This window comes from Leguminivora glycinivorella, chromosome 15, assembly GCF_023078275.1.
Source record: "Leguminivora glycinivorella isolate SPB_JAAS2020 chromosome 15, LegGlyc_1.1, whole genome shotgun sequence".
Lineage (NCBI taxonomy): Eukaryota > Metazoa > Arthropoda > Insecta > Lepidoptera > Tortricidae > Leguminivora > Leguminivora glycinivorella.
This window is the reverse complement of record NC_062985.1, coordinates 6,775,114-6,791,484: the sequence shown is the minus strand read 5'-3', so window position 1 is coordinate 6,791,484 and position 16,371 is coordinate 6,775,114. Positions and strand designations below refer to the sequence as shown.

At 37.0% G+C, this 16,371-nt stretch overlaps 1 protein-coding gene across 8 annotated transcripts in view; it reads right to left on the bottom strand.

Moving 5' to 3' along the window:
- The window catches only part of LOC125233805 (endophilin-A), a 101,064-nt gene that overhangs the window by 58,084 nt on the left and 26,609 nt on the right, over positions 1–16,371 (bottom strand). Inside the window, exon 1 of one of the 8 annotated variants that reach the window (XM_048139922.1) lies at positions 6,214–6,331. The exons of the other annotated variants lie outside the window; for them this stretch is intronic. The gene's annotated coding sequence lies outside the window, so the exon portion shown is untranslated. Of the gene's footprint in view, positions 1–6,213; positions 6,332–16,371 lie in introns of those variants that run through there. 8 annotated transcript variants of the gene reach the window in all.

Below are 16,371 nucleotides of genomic sequence, written 5' to 3'. Positions count from 1 at the left end.
TAATGTTTTGTCAACCTTGTTATCCTTGATACGTAGCATTAATGTATTGATGGAAATATACGGCATTATTTCCGTGAACTCTGTGACGCAAATACAAAGGAGTAATCCGGGGGGTTGTTATTCAATCACGTTTGAACTAATGGGACTGCGGAGGTTTTAGTAATATAGCGAGGCAGATAAGCCAAAGAGTATATAAATATTATGTTTCTCTCAGGATTGGCTTTGTTATTATTGTTTACCGGCACCGCAGACTAGGAAACACGTCATAATTTTAAACTAAATGTTAACTGGAAAAGTTCACACCTTCGGCAGGGCTCGAACCTTGTACGTGGTGGAATGCTTATAGTGACCCTGCGACACTCCACCCAAGGCGGAGATGGAATTCGTTGGTGGTTTTAGACGGTAGTCCTATTCTGGTTAGTCCGTCATCGCCCCTGGTCCCCCGGACCAGATGGCATGTGTAAATGCATTTCCTCGACGTAAAAAAAAGGGCTCGAACCTTCGACCTTCTGGTGCTCCGAACCAGCAGCTCGGACCAACTGAGCCATGGAGCACTGGATTCATGAAGACATGTCATAAATTTAACTAAATTCCAACTTTCTGTGACTCTGAGAGACAGAGCGACGGACCACGACTTACGACGTCGCTGTCAATCTACATACAGAAACTCAATATGTTATTGTCGAAAAAAAATTTTGGTGCAAGTTTTTATACTGACTGTATTGTTCTTTCCATAAACAACTAATATTCACAGAGGAAGTTCTATAAATCCCAAAAAATAGGTAAAATTGTAATATCACTATCAGGTTAATAAGTCCAAATACAAGTATCCATCATCAGATCAGCTCCATGTCATATCATCATATATTGCATTGTCACCGGATTTAAATTTTTAGCTTTTTTGAAAGTCGGGAAGAGAGTCAAATGCAAGATTTGATCCGCAAGTTAAATAAATAAAAGCATGTATGAGCTATTTACACGCGAAAACATTAAAGTATGCAAATATGATTATGATAATCTCACTTTCCCTCATAACATTTCATGCGAACACATTCGTAGCCATAAAATTTACAAAGCTTTAGGGAGTAAAATAATAGGCACTAAAACTGTAACAATTTCCACTATGTACAAAGATATGAAAACGACGTGATAGAAAGTCGCATAAAGTAGGTAACTTGTTGCAGAATTGGTACTTTTATGCCTTTAACGCCTGGGTCGTGGGTTTTATTACCTATTTATATTTAAGACTAAGTGCAAGTGCCTGAGCGCTGGTACATAATAAATGTAGCCGAGACGAAAATTTGGCATTTCTCTGCCGTGTTGAGTGCTGTATTCCGAGCATTATTCATGACAAGGAACGTGAAAAAACTGAGGGCTTGTATATGCTTTAGGGTCCTATAAATATAAATGAATATGAATATATCTTGAGGATACCTACGGTCGCCTCCAGAATTAAACTAACTAAATTTATCGATATGCCCTACTTAAACCATTTTTGAAACTATCGATATGAACATCACTGGCCTAGATGTGGCAACATTTGTGCATAATGACCTGTCAATTCAGTTCGTCTAATTTTGGAGTCAGGTATATATTGGTGTCTTGTGTCTTCGTGTTGGTGTCATATTATACACAAGTATACAAATGTCATGACGTGTACAGTCAAATGTAAAAATATGGGTGCGTACAACTTATCAAAAATATGTCCCATAGCACTTTATGTCGGCGGAATAAGGTCTCGGTACATATTTTTGAGCGGATAAAATCGATACGTATTTTTGCACTTGACGTACATGGAGAGCTTGGGAAATCTTTACATGGCAACATTTCAATCAGATGGAACATATCCCTTTTTTGAATTTCTTTGTATATTGAACATGTGTTGTAAACATAGATTTTAGTCACAATTAAACACTTGCCTGAATTTTGGCATCCATTTTAGATACCGATACTTTTTTTTCAGCAAAGGGAAAATTGGGCTATTTTTACAAGCACTTAAGGTAAAGTAAATTACAAAGGTATCTAGAAAATTAGAACTTATTTTTGCAGCTGGCTGAACATTGAGTGCTCGATTGCTGATTTGATATTGAATTGTTCGGTTCGCATGCATGTGGGTGGGAATGGAAAGGTCAGAGAGCGTGATATCGAACTTAATGCAAAGTAAACTAACCAGCGGTAACTTCATAAAAGCTATAATTAGAGCTCCCGTGAGCTATTTGTTTAATATTCCTCGGAGTATTTCTGTTGGCATGAATACTGGCTGTATAATTAAACATCGACATAAAATGAACTAACATAATATTAATTATGTATAATTATCAGACATCTAACTATTCTAGCAATTTCAGTGTATAGTGGTAGAAATTTAGGAGTTCATACATGTGTTTTCTAGGTAGATGATCAATTAAGGCTCGTTTTACTGTTATGAATCCTAATTAAGCATTCCAACTGGCGTCGAACGTATATATTCCTATAATAACGTGATAATGCTGCACCAAAACCTGGAAAAGTTATGTTTGATAATTACACATTGCTAATATTCTTTAGCACAATCTTTAAACATTCTTGAAAAACAAAGATGTAGGTTTATTTAACCTAACCACAAAATTAAAATTTTGAAAAAAACCCCGACATAGTGGACCGATTTTCATGAAACATGGCTCCCGAAAAGAACACTCCCGACTAACTTAGCTTTCAAACAAAAAAAACCTAAATCTAAATAGGTTCATGAGCTACGATGCCACAGACAGACACATCAAACTTATAACACCCCGTCGCTTTTGGGTCGGGGGTTAAAAACACAGACGAAGGGTTAACCTTTAGATGAATCTCTAAATTTTTTATTTAATAATGTAGGTCTTAATTAAGGTCTTAGACATCAGATGATTTTTTTATGAGATAGTAGGCAAACGAGCAGACAGGTCGCCTGACGGTAAGCGATCACTGCCGCCCATGGACACCCGTAACACCAGAAGTGTTGGAGGTGCGTTGCCGGCCTTTTAGATGGGTGTACGCTCTTTGATTGAAGCAACTTGTTGATTGCTACCAGAGGCACCAGAGCTGTCAATTATAAATAAAATAGTAATTATATTATTATAGAGGTATACATAAGGGGGTTATGAACGAAGACCACAACCCGTAAATACAATAGATCTAGTCGGTGGCCCTTAGCTGGATCCTTTATTGTAATTAAACCGAATAATCGAGTTACAAGGTTTGGGCCGGCCTACGTCACTCGCTCGCGGTCGCGCGTTAAGTACCTACCCGTTAGCAGGTGCCTCGAGGTAACAAGAAGTAACGTGGCACGTACCTACTATTCTTCTGAGTTTTACGAAGTAACTTATTACAAATTAGTTAAATAAAGCGCAGGCATTTGTCGTTTTGCGGGCAAGTGAAGGATCTGTTAAGTTAGTAACTTATTAATAATCTGTGGTTTGGGTAGCCAGACGATTGAAGCAACTTGTTGATTGCCGGTAGAACTCATTTAACCATCAATAGAATTGTATTTCATTAGATCAGGTGTTTATATATAATTTTTTTTGTTTTTTTTTTTTAAGGTACTGGCAGAATACCAGCGATGTGGCTTGCCACATCACAACGCTGAGTCAGCGCCTTTTCTATACCACGACACGTGCTTGTTTTTGTTTCTTTCCTCTTTGTTTAGTTTCTAAGCGGTGTATTTATATTTCTTTTTTCTTGTTTATTTAGTTGTTGTGCTGTGGATAACAATAAAGTTACCCATGAATAAAATGGGGGTTAGGTACCGTGTAAGTTTAAAAAACCGGCCAAGAGCGTGTCGGGCCACGCTCAGTGTAGGGTTCCGTAGTTTTCCGTATTTTTCTCAAAAACTACTGAACCTATCAAGTTCAAAACACTTTTGTGATTTTTTCATATTTTTTAAACATATGGTTCAAAAGTTAGAAGGGGGGGGACGCACTTTTTTTTCCTTTAGGAGCGATTATTTCCGAAAATATTAATATTATCAAAAAACGATCTTAGTAAACCCTTATTCATTTTTAAATACTTATCCAACAATATATCACAAGTTGGAGTTGGAATGAAAAAAAATATCAGTCCCCACTTTACATGTAGGGGGGGTACCCTAATAAAACATTTTTTCCATTTTTTATTTTTGCACTTTGTTGGCGTGATTGATATACATGTTAGTACCAAATTTCAGCTTTGTAGTGCTTACGGTTACTGAGATTATCCGCGGACGGACGGACGGACGGACGGACGGACAGACAGACATGGCGAAATTATAAGGGTTCCTAGTTGACTACGGAACCCTAAAAAAAGAACCATGGTAATACTATAGCAATCTCAGCTGGGTCCCTTATATCTATTCTACAAACTCAATCTATTCCCAAATCAATAAGAACGATTTTCGTTAACTTTAAGAGAAAGTTCTTTAAGTTTATTTTCTCTATTCTTTTTCCCTGAAAAACTAGTAGGCAATTATCGATCCAATATATGTAGTACAACCTTTATAACTTCCTATAGTACCTATTATTTATTATGACATGTGCCGTCAGATATTTGACACTTGACTTTAATGTTAATTGTCTCTCAAACTTATTTATTATTTATGAATAAGATAAAAAAAAACGAATTTAACCAAGTGTACCAGGTGGTTCCTGGTAATGAACCACCAATGAATTTCGCATCGAATTTAACGGAAAACAAAAAAACACGGTGTATAGAGCAGGGCTAGCACATGATTGGCGCGAGATTATGTCGCCGCGAGAAAGACTACCTGTCCTTATTTCATTGATAAAATTAGAAAAAGACGTATAATTTATGTTGCGGCGTGATACTATCGCGCCAATCATGCTGGTTTTGCAGCACAGTATAATAGAGTACTATCGTACAGTATGGCCACTCCCGCTCCCCGCTGAAAGTGACGCCCACCCCCTCTCGGTTACCTCACAGTTACCGCCTGTCAAAAACGCGAACAGTCAACCTGTCATATCTCACTCATACAAGCATGGTACGCGTTCACCTACACGAGCTTAGAATGTGTGCTAGGAACGCGCCTCTTTCATATATTTGATCGCCAGTGTCCGAGGTGTGCCTACACGAGCTTAGTTAGACTGTATGCTAGGAACGCGCCTCTTTCATATATTTGATCGCCAGTGCCCGAGGTGTGTCTGCAGTAAGACATGAGACACTAAAGCCTGACAGAAATATATGACTACGCGCCATCTTGCGGAATTTCATTAGAACTATTTTCTTTATACTATACAGAACTGTCACCCCATACATCAGAATAACAGCGCCCTCCTAACAATAGTCATATATTTCTGGCCAGGCTTTAGTACTAAGAGAAATTGTTAATTAACCATATAATCTACACGACTGATTGAAGCAGAAGCTAGCAGTAGCAACTTGTTGATTGCTATCAATTATCAATGCTCCTTTAATTATTGCCAATTTACAAACTACACGAATTACTTCCGCTGATTGGCAATAATAAGTAATTTCTTAAATTCAATGTAAATAATAACGACATTTGAATTTTTTATAATCAAACATTGTTTTTAATAAAATAATAATTGTATATAAAGATCTGTGGCATGTCGATATGTCGGAAAGAAATGGGGCAAAAGTTATCTTCTTAGGTTAATCCATACCGAGTCGTATTCTAAGCCTACCTGGGGTCACCTTAGAAATGATAAAAGAAAAATACTGACTTCTTTGTGAAATAAAGTTTAAATTGCAATAAAAAATATTAGTCTGTAAAGGTTGATTGACATCTAAAATTTTAGAACGATATACCGCAACTATAAGAACACGAACGTCACAGGAAATTTTTAGGCATTCTTACGTCACACGAGGCAATCATAACAATACTTAAAAGTCTAGAACAAGCCTAGGACTAAAGGAACCTACACGTCGAAGGGTATTCCTTGTATTCCAAGTATTCTTTGTACAGCAGCCATACAGAATACTGACTATAAAAATAGAATTCACATTTCAGGAATCATTAAGTTGCAGAAAACGTAGCGTGGGTGGTATAATACGTGACTTCATTTTCACATGTCGTGGGAGTTCCGCAATATCATTCTAGACATAACAATACATCGTCTTGAATTAAATACTCGCTAATACCCGTGTTGGATACTAGCGCGCGAACACATAACGACATTAAAATGCTGCAACAGCAAAATGTCAATCGTGTAAGGCTTCATTTAAACATCGATTACGTAATACCTTTATATCCTTCGAGTCGTTCGTCCTTTTAACAATAAAGTCACAACACTGACGGGGGTTTTGTAATGTCAGGTTTACACGGGGTTAGAGCGGCGTAGCGGCCGTAGGTCGGTGCTCGTAGCGCGGGTCGACTGAGGCTCGTAGCCGCTACGGCGTAGCCTGCGCGCGCAGCCTCGCCCCGCGACACATGGACCCAATACTAATCCACGGTCAAAATCACAATTAATATCGAATTTGGATCTTCTAAAAATAATTATGGTGTAGTCGCCTTATTGATTATTGATAGAATGAGGAATTAGAAAATAGAAAAAGTGGAAACAGATTTAGATGAGACAGTTTTAATGTATTATATGATACTAAAGCTACCAGAGTGTTTACAAAGGCCATGCCAGGATAAGCTAAGTGAATCTGCCCCCAGCGAGTTTTGGCTTGTATTTTATTTTATTGATTTGTCTTTGTATTAGTATCGAGTATGCCAAATTTCAGCTCCCAAAACTGTATAGTTTAGTAATAAAAAAAAAAACGAAAAATATGATCTTTCAATTTCAAAATTCAATTTCAATCACATATATCGAAATATCCATTATTTATATTTTTATCTTTACAAATACAATGCAATTAAAATTTATGTCAAACTCATCTGGTGAAGTTATGCCGTTCAACGATAGCACACTACTTAAATTTTATACAATAGGTACGTAATATATTTCGCAAAAAAAAAACACATAATACCAAATTACGGTCATACGGAATACGGTAATCGCAGCGGTTCAACCACAACCCTCTCTGTGTTAAATAGATCCATTTTTCCTCCCGACACCCGGAACTTTTTAATACCAAACTTTTGTATGAAACAGGGCTAGAACTTCGGCGCGACGCCTATTTGATATAAACTGAATAATGCGATTGTAAAGTGGAGTTCTTAAACTTGAACTGATGCTGAAATAAAACATCTAAAACCTGGACTATACAGTGCGCACCTATCGATCTAAAATACCCTAGGGTACGTTGGGAAAAAAGGTAAAAATAATGTTAATTAATCGCGTTCGACCTGTGTGTGACTTTAAATATGTACCCTAGGGTAGTTTAGATCAATGTGCGCACCGATTTCAAGATTCAATAGTTTATTCATGGTAAACACATAATTATATACATAATTATATACATAAGTATTACATAAATTTTACAATTAATATTTAAAAATGTATGACGGGTTTACCATGAAATGGTCCCGCCTCAGCGGGTCAGCGCTGATCTTCCGGCGATTTGGTGCCACATATTTGGTTTGGTATTGAAAATAGAGTTAATTGTTACAATACTTACTTATTAATTAATGGTCTATTAAATAGACTAAACTAGGCAAATTAATGTGAGCTTTAGATCGCCGGAACTGACCTATAAAGTATTTGGTCATTTAATTAATGAAATTAACAAATGCTGATAACTTTTAAAAGCTGTTCCATTCACTCTCTTGACTACATACATACAATCACGCCTGTATCCCATAAAGGGGTAGGCAGAGCACATGAAACTATTCAAGTTTCAGTACCACTCTTGGCAAATAAGGGGTTGAATGAATACGAAATTGTGACATTGCAGTAACAGGTTGCAGCCTCTCGCCTACGCCACAATTTAACCCATTCCCACATTCGACTTTCACGACACCCACGGGAAGAAAGGGGGTGGTGAAATTCTTAACCCGGCACCACACGGGGAACTTACGGGGGACTGTTGATTAACAACAACAATTTAGTTGGATTTGCAATTTGGCTGGATAAAACAGCTTTCGCACACCACACCTATAAAAAAAAATCTATGCTGACTCGTTTATGTCTCAATATAAAATATCTACACTTATATTTACGCACTCATAATCACCGTATTCTTATGTCTTTGCACATAATGTTCCAAAACGAGACCGCTTTTTTATGTTTTTAACTCCACGTAACGTAATGAAGCCGCAAGCCGGAAAAAACGCGAATTACACGACATCGGAGAATCCGCGATGTGGGGCAAGGGGCCCCGTGGAATTTTGCGACTCGATGACAATAGCTTTGGATTAGAGGCAAAACAATTTTTCGCTCGAGCTGTTGTAAGAGGTCCGCATAATTTCTCAAATCGTAAATTATTACGAATGAAACACTTGAAGTAGATAAATTACTCCGCCTAGTAATTTAATGTAAGTCAAGGTACCTGTAATAATAGCTATGTTACGCCATAGAGGAATAAGTAAGGGAAGAGTTCTGTGGGCCTAGTGAAAAAGGGTATAACTCAAATTGACTCGGTGAAAAAGGGCACAAGTCTCATCTCGGACTTGTGACCTTTTTCACCGAGTCAATTTGAGTTATACCCTTTTTCACTAGGCCCACAGAGTTGTAACTCCGTACATCAGTAAATGCGGGTTATTTGTATAGGCATAGTTAAGTGAATTATCAGTAGCACTACTCGATACTAGGTGGCAACTGTGTCTCGTTTGCCAAAAATTTAATATTAGAACAGTTTACAAGTTTTACAACTTATATTACAAGCAGAAGGAATTTAAAACAGAATACTGATTAACGCTATTGTAATATTAGCTAAAAATTGGTGAGCATTAGACTTTTCGTTCGTCGCGACAACTATTGACAAGTAGTAGTACTGATAATTTACGCTAGTTGACGCGTGATTGTTGCTGGATGTCACTTAACTATGCCTATACAAATAACCCGCATTTACTGATGTATGGAGTTACAACTCTTCCCTTACTTATTCATCTATGGTTACGCAAAGAAGGCCACAGAATCTCACCATTCTCACCTAATCTTCTTTGTAGTGCCGTAAAGCTGAGTTTACATCAGCAAGTTATTGCTGCAAGTTTTGAGACGCAACTATGGGTAAGAGTGAGTGGCAAATACCTGCATCTCTTTCTTGCAAACCTTGCAGTACAAAACTTGCAGGTGTAAACTCAGCTTAAAGGCGCCCACACTCACAGATTACCATATCGTTGTACGATATTAAACTGTTAGTTATTGGCAAAATAAGTAAAGTGAACTGGTAATCTGAGGATCGGCATCGGCCCCCTTAAAGAGGATGTACATAACATAAGATATTTTGTGATCATATTATGTGGTGTCGATTTATGTTCAAAAGAACATATTCATATTCATATTCATTTATTTTGTATTAATTATACATTGTCAGTCTTACAATTAGGTACCTATATATATTATTTACAAAAGGAATTTAACATGTCAAACAATGGCGAGGCAAGGAAAAGGAACAGTCACCAGAAGTAACATTGTTTGTCTTTGAAGGTATGGCTCTACAAATAAGATCGTGCCTGATATTACGTATTGCGGCCTTTGAAGAGTAACATGTAATTGCAGGTGGAAGGCAGTTAAAATGTTTCGTACAATTAACCAACTGAATCGTGACCCACTTGGCAGATAATTCGTTTGAAACATTCAAACTTGTAAGATCTATCGCATAAAATGTCACTTAGGTCGTTTTAAATACTAACTAAATATTGTCACTACACACATATCAGTGTCTAACAAATGATAACAAGTTCGTCCCCAAGGAAACCCTGTCATCAAGCGAATTTTGATCTACTTACATTTAGACGGTTTTGCAAAATGAGCTTATGGTGGGTCACGATTCAATTGGCTTCTTCTTTTAGAAATATTTGTACACAGGACTAATTATGTAGCACTTTAATACTTAATGTAAGTTTTAATATTAAAATGTAGGTATATGAGTGAAATGGTTCAATTTTGTTATTTTGAACTCATTGGCACGCTGTGCGACCTGACCGGCCATTTTTATTTATTTATTGTGTCAATATGTGTAAACCTACCCGCAGTCCAGATGGCGCTGATTACCGCCTCGCAATAGTGGGTGCGTTCAGATATGTCGGAAGGGCAGGCCGCATAGCTGCGTTCGTGGCCCACAAACTGGTCTCGCCGGAAGATCAGCGCTGACCCCTAGGGGTCAGCATTTACGCTGAGGCGGGACCATTTCGTGGTAAACACGACATATTTTAGTTTGTTATCTTATATATTTTTTTATAATTATGAATTACTTATGTAAATAATTTATGTGTTTACCATGAATAAACTATTGAATCTGAATCTGAATCTGAATTGGTTCGATAGTACCTAAAAAATAATACATTGAAAAAACTTTTAAGTAATCCTTTTGAACCTGCTAATTGTTACCTGGTATTATAAGTAATAACAACGTTATTCTCTTAAATTCTCATTTCGCGATTACACGTAGGTTTTAATATAAATAAAGGGCTTCAACTAACAAAGCCGCCTACGTTGCCGCCCACGTCATGATTTATTGTAAGAAAGATTACCTACAAAACTACCTTTATACAGATTTTTCAGCAGATAAGTAGCCGAATGCACAAACACTCACGATAATACTTCTTTCGTGGCTATATCTCTATCGCTCTTGCGTATTGGCGCGACAGAGCCAGACTACATTTCTTCGGCGTTTCGGTGGCGTTTCGCGTCACAGAAATGCCATTCGGCTACGCCCCCTGGATATAATCAAGTATATAGGCAACTATTATCATTAAAGTCTGACACCCATTTTTATAAAGCTTATAAACCCTCCTAGAAACTCCTATATTAAATGTTAGAAAATGGATAAGGACATACAATCGTCAACAGTTTATTTGATTTGGCAAACGTTTGTGAATAAAGCCATGTTTTGGTTCGATTGAGTCGGCCTGTTATTTATTAATTACAGAAGAATAAATTAAACTCTAACGAAATAATTATCAAGTGTAAATCTATAATTATGTATGTAGCATATTATAGGCAGTAAGCGCCCATTTACACGACCCGAGAACTCTCATACGAGGTTTATTACATTGCGGACACTGATATGTACCTAACCTCAATACTCTCAACAGTCCATATTATTACTAATATCGCATGCGAATCCGCGCGCCGCCGTCTAAATGGGCCTTAAAACAGTTACGATCTTACGATCCAGACTTCAACACGTATTACGCAAAGCCAAATAACAAACAACAACAGTATGTAATTAATATAATCATGCAGGCGTTACATTACGGAATTGCATGTTGATAAAAATAAAAATATTACTTCTGCTAATCGGAGAAACAATAAAGTGCTAGTCCATCAGTGCTGACCCGTTATACTGCCTCGCGTATTTTACACGCAATTATTGTGTACAACCAATCATACGTGAAATATAATCCTGCGTAGCTAACATGTCAATCGTAAACGCTTCGTAGTAAACGGAACGCAACTATCACGTTCGCTAATATGGAAGAATGAGACACAAAGTGTTTTGTTATTGCGGCGTAAGCGATCGTCACCTTGACTAAGCCGGGGCTAGGAATAACTTAAAAAAAATCGTTTATTCTCAAAAAAAAACCCTTTTTTGACAACGTTAAATCTTCTGCCAAACTGCAGGACAGTTTGTTGGCAGAGGGGACTCCCTTACATAATCTAAGTGGGTAGAACTATCTGAGTTAAATGTACGCTAGGTACAGTTTTGATGTATTGCTTACTTACAGAAAGTTTAGTTACTTTAGTTACTATGTTGTATGTTGACCAAACTTAATATGTCTTGTACCTGCAACAAAGAAACACATTGGGATTAATGCCAACACTCTGGAAAAAATGGTATTTATAAAACTTGAAGTTCAATAACGTGGCTACATCGTGTATTTCAAATCTACATGTAGAAAGCGAAGTCGACGTACATTTTGTGTACAAGTACATTATGTGAACTTTAAATCAATAAATGTTAGAATTATTAACACGTTCACTGTAGAATGAGGTTAAAAGGCACCATCAATGTATGCTGAATTACACGTTACGCTAATTTAATATTACAGAAATGTTTTAGTTTAGTTATAGTTTTATTTATAAGTTCATAGTTAAGTTGTTTTTTAATGCCCGGTTAATTTAGTTTACTATAAACTGAAATAAATGTATACACCGTGTTTTTTTTGTTTTCCGTTAAATTCGACATGTCGTTAGATTCGTTATCAGGAACCAGCCTGTATAACACTTTTAGTTAAATTTACAAAAAAAAATTTTCATCGTTTTCATACATAATAAATGAATTAATTAGTGTGAGAGACCCTTAAGAATAATACTCAAGTTAGTGTCAAGTGATTGACGGCACATGTCAAAACAAATAAACATTGATAAGTGGTAAAGGCTAGCAGGCAGTGGCAGGCAACACGTGTTCAGTAATTATTTTTATTTTTTTAATAACTCGATAACCGTAAGAGTTAAGACGCTAGTTTCTTAGAGAAATTAATTGTATTTGATCTAATGAACCATCTCTTAAAGTTAACGGAATTCAATAAAAACAGGGTGTATACATACAGAAAAGAAAATTCCTACAAAACCAACAAAATAAAGACATTTAACATAATGAAATAAAACTATGGTAACGGATTAAATCGCGTATAATGAATTTACCTGTGTGGTGACGGGTTAAGAATTTCACCACCCCCTTTCTTCCCGTGGGTGTCGTAGAAGGCGACTATGGGATAGGGGTTAAATTGTGGCGTAGGCGAGAGGCTGGCAACCTGTCACTGCAATGTCACAGTTTCGTTTTCTTTCAACCCCTTATTTTCCAAGAGTGGCACTGAAGCTTTAGTAGTTTCATGTGTTCTGCCTACCCCTTTATGGGATACAGGCGTGATTGTATGTATGTTGTATGTATGTATGTATAATGAATTTACAATTCATCCCGACGTTTCTAACACTATAGCATTCGTCGTCAACGGGTGACGGGGGTGGGTTACCCTCATCTGGTAGAATAATTTTAGTCCGAAACACACTTCGCATAACATGTTTCGCAGAAATACTTTCGGTCGAATGGTAATTTTGCAGAAAACTTAGTTGGCATTATTACTACCACGCATAAGATACATTTGGCAGAATATTGTTTTACAGAACATTACTTTGATCGACTTTGGTTTAACATAATTGTATGTACCGTAATAATCTTATAGCATAATATTACATTAGCAGAATTATTACTCGCTATCAGAAAAGAAAAACTGCCCCAGAGTCACCGTTAGGTACGACGACGAGCGAAGCGAGGAGGAGTGTTAGGTATCTTGCATCCCCAACATATCCAACTCGGTATCAAATAGCAAATTACAACTTTATGCCGCCTAAATATTATGCACAGATATTATCTGCAAATGTATTGTTCGACTAGAAGACTATTATGCTCATCAACATTATGACAACAGAACGATTCGGTATTACAAAAATCTGCGAAATGATTTGTGCCAAAGCATATTCTACGTAAGGTGTTTCTGCCAAACTTGACTTCTGCCAAGAACTATTATACGAATCAAATATATGCGTAAAAAGTTTCTGCCAGATAATAGTGAACCGACGGGGATTCATTATGCGCGATTTAATCCGTTTCCATAGTTTTATTTCATGAGTCTATCGCGGTAACCGAAGACAATATAATTATTGCGCCTCTATTGTCAAGATGTTAGATTGGGTTTTCCAGTATTTTTGAACACTGCCTGCTCCAATATAGCCAATAATTAATGGCGGTTGTACAGTACAATACCTTTTCGCGTGACAGGATAAGGAACGTTCACATGCGGTAATCATCCATAGTTTTTTGTTAAATACATACTCGAGGCTGAGAAAACTATTGTCATGTCATGTCACAGATTTAAGATTACTTGCAGATGTATAATAATTTACATGGTGCGAGTTTGATATAAAAAAAAATAGGGGGACACCTACACAAATCAACCTAGCCCCAAACTAAGCAAAAATTGTAATATGGGTGCTAGGCGACGATATACATACTTATATACTTACATAGAAAACGTCCATGACTCAGGAACAAATATCTGTGCTCATCACACAAATAAATGCCCTTACCGGGATTCGAACCCAGGACCGCGGCTTAGCAAGCAGGGTCACTACCGACTGAGCCAGACCGGTCGTCGAAATTAGGATTACATTGAGCACAGATGTCATATATACCATAGATCAAGCAAACGTATCTACTTAGCGTGTCAAATGAACTCAGTGAAATCCACTGAGTTGTCCGTCTTTACTCGCAGCTTGCAGCTTTCGGGCGTCAATTTTTGTAAGTTGAAGTCAACCAAAACATAAAAAATGCCTCGTTACGTGATATTCAATTGCAACAACACAAAAATTATGAACAATCAAGAGCCTGAGACATATTTAAAATTACAGGCAAGAATCAACTTCAGTACAAAATTTGACACGCTCGGCCCCTATACAAATATATGAATTTGTTTCTTCTATCTAAATTAAGTTCTGTGACATTGAGGTATTTGGTTTGTGCTGAAATGTAAACCTCAACAATCCTCAATGTAACTAAATCGCATTCAAATTCGTGCACCTCCTAAATGACGAAAGGCATGTATGTCATGCATGGTGATAGCATCATTTACATTTTTAATCACTGTTTGGTGATCGAATAGAAGAGATATGCTCAATTTTACGTTTTCGTCTACCTGTATAAGTATCCTATGCAAAATCCCGATTTTATCTTACCTATAAGTACCTACTGTGGATATAGCCAACGTCATAATCGTTGGCTTTGGTGCCGTTATTGTAGCTAGCTTTTTCTATCGCGCCAATACGAAAGAGCGAGCTACGATAACGATATTAGCGTAAGTGATTGTGACGTTGGCTAGGTACCAGTGGCGTGGCGTGAAAATTTTCGTTGGTAAAAAGCCGGAGGGGTTTTCGGAATCTGTTTTGTAGACTAATATACTAGAGAATTTTAGGGAACCCGTTGGGAATTGAGTTGTATCGACTCTACGCCACTGCTAGGTACCCATATGACAGTCAGTTGGCTCGACGACGCTCACCTAACTATCACTTATCACTCTTATCAAGCATGCCTCTGTTTGAGCTGCTTTGGCTCGTGATACTAGTTTCTTATCAGATTTTACTAGACCACATATTAGGTGTTTGCCAGATAGCCAATCATAACAATGAATTCGTTTCAAATGCAGATTTGTTATTAAGAGTTTGTGGTTAAAAAAAAACTTGATTTGGAAAGCTTCTAGAAAAACTAGCCTAAGCAAGTAATATGTACAAAATCGGGAGTTTTGGAGATCGAGGGGAGAGGCCTTTTCCCAGCAATATGGGACACCTAATTACTCTAATTAGACTAGAAAATGACAATGTCACAGATCGTCTCAATACAAATCCATCAAAAAATAATAATATGATTCCAATTTTAGAGCCATCACACACATATTTAATTAAATTCAACTGCATATTCACTGCATTACACACATATTTAATTAAATTCAACTTCATATTCACTTACACACATATTTAATTAAATTCACTCGGAAATTATGTACTTATTACATTTTGATTGTGTCATTCCAAAATAATATTACATAAGCCCACAAAATCAGGCACGCCAATTTGATGTTTACGTTTTTGTGACACAATTCACAATTGCGCTTCCATTTTGCATGAATTAATCGGGTTTAAATTACGACGACATAATCGCTCTGTAAGTTCGTTAGTATAATTTATTCCCGAGTCATAATGCAGTGTCAAAGCCTTGCCTCGAAAATTTAAATTTATTATTCGTCTCTGTCTTTTAGTATGAGCAAGAGAGAGTGAGAGTTAGATAACGAAATTGAGATATTCACGGCCTATCGCGGCTATTCAGTTATGAATGTTACGATTACATACCGGTCTCGGAGTGCAGAAGGAACATTAGATATTGTATTGTACAATTTGTATACCAGTATACTTATAGTACCAGTATACTTATACTTGTAGTTTGTAATAGTAGTAGTTTGTACAGACCAGTAGAGTACTCGACTACTCGTACATAGTAGTTACCTTTAATATTTTATTAGTCTGGGTCGACGATGCCAGCCAGTTCAAGTGTGGATTGTGCTTTTATTTATACCTACTTACGCCAGTTAAATTGAACGATTGGCAGCTGTATTTTATTTTATGCTTATGTAAGTTAGGTATACGCAGGGGCGGCTCACTCCGCGATTCTATCGCCGCGCAATAGAATTCAATGTTGGCTGCTCGCGTGCGGTCCGTTTGTTAATATAGGTATGAATTTAGATTGGCGGCATTGTGTGAATATCAAAGGGAGAGAGCCTTCTGTACTTTTACTATTATG